This window comes from Limulus polyphemus, unplaced genomic scaffold, assembly GCF_000517525.1.
Source record: "Limulus polyphemus unplaced genomic scaffold, Limulus_polyphemus-2.1.2 Scaffold336, whole genome shotgun sequence".
Taxonomy (NCBI): Eukaryota; Metazoa; Arthropoda; class Merostomata; order Xiphosura; family Limulidae; genus Limulus; species Limulus polyphemus.
In genome coordinates, this window is record NW_013665946.1 from 156877 (window position 1) to 164321 (window position 7445).

The 7445-nt window shown below is 34.2% G+C and overlaps 1 protein-coding gene across 8 annotated transcripts in view; it reads right to left on the reverse strand.

Moving 5' to 3' along the window:
* LOC106457481 overlaps window positions 1-7445 on the reverse strand; it is a 66129-nt gene that overhangs the window by 31407 nt on the left and 27277 nt on the right. For 2 of the 8 annotated variants that reach the window (XM_013916901.2, XM_022383433.1), the window contains exon 2: window positions 8-68. The gene's annotated coding sequence lies outside the window, so the exon portion shown is untranslated. The other 6 variants (XM_022383434.1, XM_022383436.1, XM_022383435.1 and 3 more) reach the window with 6 other exon arrangements.

Consider the following 7445-nt stretch of genomic DNA (forward strand, 5'->3'; position numbering starts at 1 on the left):
CTTGAAACTCTTCTCACTTCAGTAATTCTCTCAACTCACACCAAGTCTGTTCTGTTAAATTTTGAAGCCTGTGGATAAGAAAAAAAAAGTTATTTTATCTTTACAACGGAAGACATATCATTAAAGAGTTTTTAACAGTCTGACTTAATATTATAAACCCTGGGAAATTCCTGTAATATTAAACTGGAAAAGAATAAAGCAACTCTTTGTGAACTCAACGAAACAGAATACCGTGTACTTCTGGCAATGTAATTCCTTTTCGACCGATTATTTTTCTCTATAAAAATATATCAGCAGTTTCATCATTTACTATAACCATATGGCTTTCTTAATTACTCTCTGTTCCAGTTCGCAACGGCGAAACATTAATAATGAGTTATGATTCAGTAGCACGAAATCAGAACAAGCAAGAATTATCATCGACGGACAATTTATTAAAACAAACTAGAAATACTAATAGCCGACGTACACTAAAATGTAACAGATGATCCTACAAGTGAGGCGGGATTCTGTCACGTGCAAACATGCACACACTTCATACAACTTAGGCGCCTATATATAAGATTAACCCAGCGGCCGAAACGGGCGTGTACGGCAGACCCAGTAAAACTTTTAATTTCACACACCACAAAAATAAAAGTAGGTTATAAGGCTAAAAGACAATCTTGACTCAACACTACTGGTCAGATAAGAATATATTTTCGAAGTTCATCGCCGATGAAGTAATAAAGTTTTATTTTTATTTTGTTACACTTATGGCGATAGAAGTTTCCAACAAGGTCATCTTCGTTTAGACATTGCAGAACTAAAAGGAAAAAAAAGTTGGGAGGGAACGGTATTTTTTCCCCCAACGACCCAAATGATTTCAGTGTGTGTGGTTTTTAATCTTAGAGAGAATATAAGTTTCGTAATAACATAGTTATTCAGCATAGATTACTAATAACTGACCCTCAGGTTTAACATGGAGGGAAAACGTATGTACAAACGTGCACAACCACACATATATCTAAACTACATATTTATCAGATAACCTCTTGGTCACGCATGTATTTTTCGTTTATAAATATCTGTTAATATTTTCAATCAGAAATAAATACAAAATCTGTAAAATTTACTGAACACTGGAAATGCTTTATTACTAATCTTTTATCATTGTACACACAACAATGCAATGTGAAGTCCTATGATACACACATATATATGAAAGCGGGTTTTGACCAATAAGATTTTTGATTTGATTTTGGGGATCTCTATATATATGCACATCTCAAAACATATTAGTTTTTAAACGAAGAAATTAAAGACATACCGTAAATTAGTACATGTTGGTCTAATAAACCTCAAGTTTTATTCCGTCTCTCCGTTAGTTTTGGCTTAAACCAAGATTCACGATTCTTTCAACAGATAACTTGAGTATTTAACGAAAAGTACAAGCCAATATGTAGTGACATCAATTCTGACAAGTCTATCATATATGGGCATCATTGACCTATTCGATGGCGTAAGCAGTTCTTGGACACAGGATCTACGAGTTGTGAAAAGAGCATTGAATGATTCAACATAAGCGAAGACACTGTCGCCTTAGCAACCGAGTCATTGGACTGGGAAATTTGGGCATGCCAAAGAATTTTTTTTCCTGAACTTAGAAGTCGATGTTTCTCCCAGTTAACACGAACTACCACTCCATTTTGCATTCTCTAATCGCGAAACACTGGACAATGTCCTACACCGAACTGTTGGCTTGGCTGTACGGGACCGTTACCCTGAGAGTTGCGCTCACCAGACTTATGCCACTGGACATTTGGCTATGGGATAAATCAAATTTAAGGCGTGCATCTCACGTCCAGCTGCACTTTCCAATTTCAAGGATCGTATCTGGGAAACGACTGACGCAATTCCAGAACTGTGCTTGTCAATGTTTTTGACAAATGACAAAGACGCCAGCAAAAGTCACCGAGGTCGCCGGAGTACATGCGGAGGTGATATAAAACCTGGGTATGTAAACCAACGTGTATTCTACTGGATGTTCTATCTGTCTTTCTTGAAAAATTGCCACGTTTTAAAATGTATACAATAACTGAAGACATCCTGTTTGTATCATTTAATTCAACTGCTTTTATGCAAGGTTATTAATAATTTATGCAATGGGAAATTCACGTTTAGAGTAAAACTAGCGCTGAAGGACTTTTCTCACATAACACAATATTTATGACCAAACACAAATATATATACACAAAAGCACAGACCAGTAGGTGGCATGTGGAATTCGGGTTTGTTTTTGGTTTAGTAAACAGTGAACACATTTTAAAACGTAAAATGATAAAATTAGACACATCACACACACTAAACCTTAACTTATTACTAATTAGCTACATCACATTCATGAAAATTATGTAGTAAAACGAAACCTTAAACCTTCCGTCAATGAAATTATTAGATTACTATTAACGAAACAGTAAAATACACTTACTTTGTATTGTAAAACAACAACAAAGCTGACAATTCGGTTGTTTTATAAACTTAAACAATTCGTTAAGCCTTCTATCACTAGTGTGTGTACCACCTCTGCAAATTTATTATTACCGAGTAACGTACTTAATAGAGTTTTATATCATTATGATTTCAGAACCCTTTCACATTAGTAGACCGAAACAGTCTAAATTTCTGGCGAAAGGACAAAATACTCTTTCCGGCATAAAATAGAAACTGGTAAGTTCCATGTAAATATTCGGTTTATCTAATTTCCCCCTCTTTATTTTTAGTAACATGTTTTGTCCTAATTCGGCAAACGAGGTTACACGTCATGTATGAAAGGTTTAAACGGAGGATACGTGATTACGTAAATAGCTTATAACAGTATCAAAAACTTTTTCCAAAGCGTAAAAGTTTATGTACATGTAAGCTTTTGTCCAGCTACTTTAAATAGTATTACGAAAAAGAAAAAAGATAGTTATACTAACTACCAATGTTTATATCAAAAGAATTCTCCAACTCCCAGTTCTAATCCAATAATAACTTCTAAGGAAACACGCTCCTTTTCCTTCGGGATTTTTCTATCTTCCCCTTCAATGCAGTTTTATCCAAGTCGGTATTTCTAAGAATGACCATCGTTGATTTCGTCATCATAAATGTTAAGATATACGTAAATACATCGTCAGTGTTCGCATGATAAAAATAGAAGTCGCCCTTTTTAAAACATTATATTAACGTCAACAAACAAAATTATAACAAGCAAAATGAGGTAATAGTATCTCAAAACCGTTACGGTTTTGTTCCATCTTCCAGCATCGAGCACGTCTTTCTGGTTAGCGTGGAAGACTGTGGATCCAAGGGTGCATGGTTCCCGTCCCGTTATCGTAAAATTGCGCTCCGCACTTTGAGGCCGTAGGTACGTCATAAAGTGACGATCAAATATTATTATTCAATTAAAGTAACCTAAGAGTTAGCGGTGGGTGCTATTGACTAGTTGTCTTACACCTCAACTCTATCTTTTTAGCAGCGGCATAACGGCTCGTAGAATGGTTCTGAGTGTTTTTTTCAAAAACAAACTTTTAGCTCATAGCTCCTCCATCTCTTGACCGATTTGAGATCTAATTACAACCGCAGCTATTGAGGATTCCTTCTTGTTCAAAATTAGGGACTTCTAGCGTGATAATTGAAAAATAAACTTTTCATTTGCACGGAGACTATTTATTCGTCGTCCAAGGAGCTAAATAAATGAATACACGTGACCAAACCTGAAGCGGAATTATTGCTCGTAGATATAATAGTTAAAAGTTCCCAGTCTAACAAATCTTAATAATCTGAGTGAAATACATAATTTTTTGTTAAAGGGCTATTAAATATACTTCTCAAACGAGTTAAATTTTCGATCCGATCGCACAACAATGTCAAAATGTAGTTCAAATACACCAGATTGGCTGTTGTTATCATTTGACTTGCTGATTTGCATATTCAAAATTGTTTTATTCTAACGTAATCCATTGTCTAGGAATAATAATTACGGGATTCGTAGTTTGATATTAAGCACAAAGATAAACAATAGGCTATTTATGTTGTGCCCACAGAGAGTATCGAAACCCTATTTTTAGCGTTATAAACTTACCGTTGACCCACCGGGGGGGGGGGTAGAGTAATATAATTAACGTATTCAGTTTTTACTTTGATGTCATTTTTTAAAATGATAAACAAGAAACTTTGAAAGTGATAGAAATTAGAATAATCCAAAATAATAAGCAACATCGTAACTAAATGGGTAACATTATAAGACAATCACTTGAGTATTTCAAGTCAAACATAGTACACATTATTTAAAAAAAAAACTGTGTTGTGAAAAATAATTGATTTGTGATAAAAGAGTTTGAAATTTTGTAGTTAAACCTTTAACATTCCATGTATGTGGAACGTAAACATTTAGACACTTTTCCATTAAAATAATATGACACTACAGGATAGCAAGGAACCTTTTGGTCCATCTAGGCTGTCCTATCCACTAAACTAAGCCCTTAAAAAAACAAATTGAAAGCCTGGTATTATCACTGAAATATTTGTCAAGCTTTCTGTTAAACTTCTTTAAATTAACTGCATCCACAACAGCCGAAGACAACCCATTTTTAGAGGCCAACCACCCTGTTAGAAAAATAAAGCTGTCTTAGCTGAATATGACTTCTTCCTTGTCAAAATTTATATTTATGTCTCTTAGACTTACCATTATCACCATTAAATATATATATATAAAGAATACATCAACACTATCAATTCCCTTAATCTAAAACACCTCAATCAGATCCTTTCTAACTCTTATTTTATCGAGAGAAAACAAGTTCACAGATTTTAACCTATCCAATCTTTCCATCCCAGTAGTTCTCCTTTGAACCCTTTCCAACAATTCAATGTCCTTTCTGAGGTAAGGAGTCCAAGACTGAACACATATATAGTCTAGCCAATGATATTATAACCTCTTTAAACTTATATTCAGTATTTCTTTAGATACAACCTAAAATCCTATTTGGCTTAAGAGATTGATTAGCCAAAAAAAACCAAGATTTTTCCCCATAACACTGTTAAGGTTTTTCTCATTAAAATTATACTCTATTTCGGCGTAAGAAAAAAGAAAGTTCACAAACAAATTAAAACTTCTATTTATCGTGAAAGTCTTTTCAGATATTATTTTATTATAAATTAATATATATTAGTTTAAATACGTGAAATGTGTAAAGCAAATCAAACCGCAATTCGAACGAAAATCTTATTATAGAATTTGATACGAAAGCTTAAAATAAAAAAAAAGGTGGCCCGGCATGGCCAGGTGATAGGGTGCTTGACTCGCAGTTCTGAGGGTAGCGGGTTCAAATCCCCGTCCCACCAAACATGTTGGCGGTGGGTGGTGATGACTAGCTGCCTTCCCTCTAGTCTTTCACTACTAAATTAGGGACTGATAGTCCTCGTGTAGCTTTGCGCGAAAATCAAAACAAGCAAACATCAAAAAGAGAATAATACATGTTAACCACAGATAATGATACATGTTAACCAGATAATGTAACTGAACTTCGAAATTTAAAATTGCACGATGATATAATTTTTTGTCATGGTTTTTGAACCTTAGTTTCTACAGTGTATTTTATACATACCTTGTGAAGACAACAACAAATGGCAAGAGAATATAAGAAACGGTATGTAGCAATAACAGATTGTGGAATTTGTGGATCTCGTGACCACAAAACCCCAGAAGTTGTTAGCTAACTGTGGTACAAAATAACGAGGAAAAATTATACATAAAAACTAATCCTGTTGTGTGTTCAGAAGTGACGCATCTTGGTCTTGTTAATTTTATACTTGCTATATTTAAAAGTAGGACAAGTGCATGCACCGTATCAAGACAACCAATACAGTCTTACCATCTTGTAACTTTCCGTAAAAAGGAGTTTCTTAAAGATACGAAATGATCTTGTTAGGTTGCATTAAACACATAACCCCCTCCACACCTGTTCTATTTCTGACGTCATAAGAATCTTCCATGTTCCCTACTTGTATATCCAGTTGTGTAAAAAGTATTCTTTTAAAATACTTTGACATTAAGTCTTGTGCCAACCCCCTCTGGTGGCTTATGATAAAAAATAGAAAACTAAAAATAAGTATGTTATAGATAGCCGAGAGGACTGATATTTTTGTTCAAGTGCAACATTTGATACATATGTCGTCTAAAGTTACCCTCCCTTAAATTAATAACTTTTACAGATAAATGATTAAGTATAGAAAAGAAGAAAATCAAAATTACATAGTTAAAGATATTTTTAGCGCTTAAATTTCATTAAATTAAAATTAAGGTTAGATAAGAGTGTGGTCAGATAGCTGTAAGACCTATATAAAATCTGTTTTTTGTCTCAACACATTGAACTTGACACTTTTAATAAATCGCTTTAAATGTTAAATGTGTAAATAAAATTTCTGACTATTCTAAATCAGTAACGTATTTGAAAACAAAGCAACCACACCGGTCTTTAATCGAAAAAATAAATAAATAATTTACATTAAATATTAAGTTGAATCATTTCAATAATGTAAAAGAAGTGATCAATAAGAGAAGTTTGTATCGCTTTCAAAAGGCATTCTGTTTTAACTACTAATTTAATAGGTTAGAAAAACAGTATGATACACACAGTTTACATGACTGTTGCCTTTGAAAAAAACATCTTTATAGGCTTTGTAACTTAACAAACACTTAAATGTTTAAATTCTTGTCCCTAAAGTTTGGTTTGTTTGTTATGGATTTCGCGCAAAGCTACACGAGAGGTATCTGCGATAGCCGTCCCTAATTTAGCAGTGTAAGGCAACTAGTCATCACCACCCACCGCCAACTCTTGGGCTACTCTTTTACCAACGAATAGTGGGATTGACCGTCACATTATAACGCCCCCACGGCTGGTAGGGCGAGCATTTTTGGTGTGACGGGGATTCGAACCCGCGACCCGCAGATTGCGAATCGAGCGCTCTAACCACCTGGTTGTCCCTAAAGTTCAATATAAAATAAAAAACTGGATGATATGACTCATTTTCTTTGTAAAATGCACAGGAAACATCAGAACTAATTAGTGGAATTAATTACAATAATGATGTTATTTTTGTTTCATTTTGTTTGTGTGTGTGTGCTAATATGTTATTATGTAATTATGATTCCCATCCGCTGGCCCTCAGAAACACCTAGAGAATGTATAAGTCTTTCTGAATAAACACCCATATAATGAGAATTATAAATACTTTCAAACTTGTTTTCAAACCGTATACAAAAGTTGAGTACATATAATGGCTGGAGACGGCTTAAATGGGTAATGAAGAAAAACTTTAATATAAGTTTAACATGACAGCAAATGTACAACGTGTCGACAAGGTTTTGTCATCATCAGGTACTCTGATGATGTACCTGATGATGACAAAACCTTGTCGAC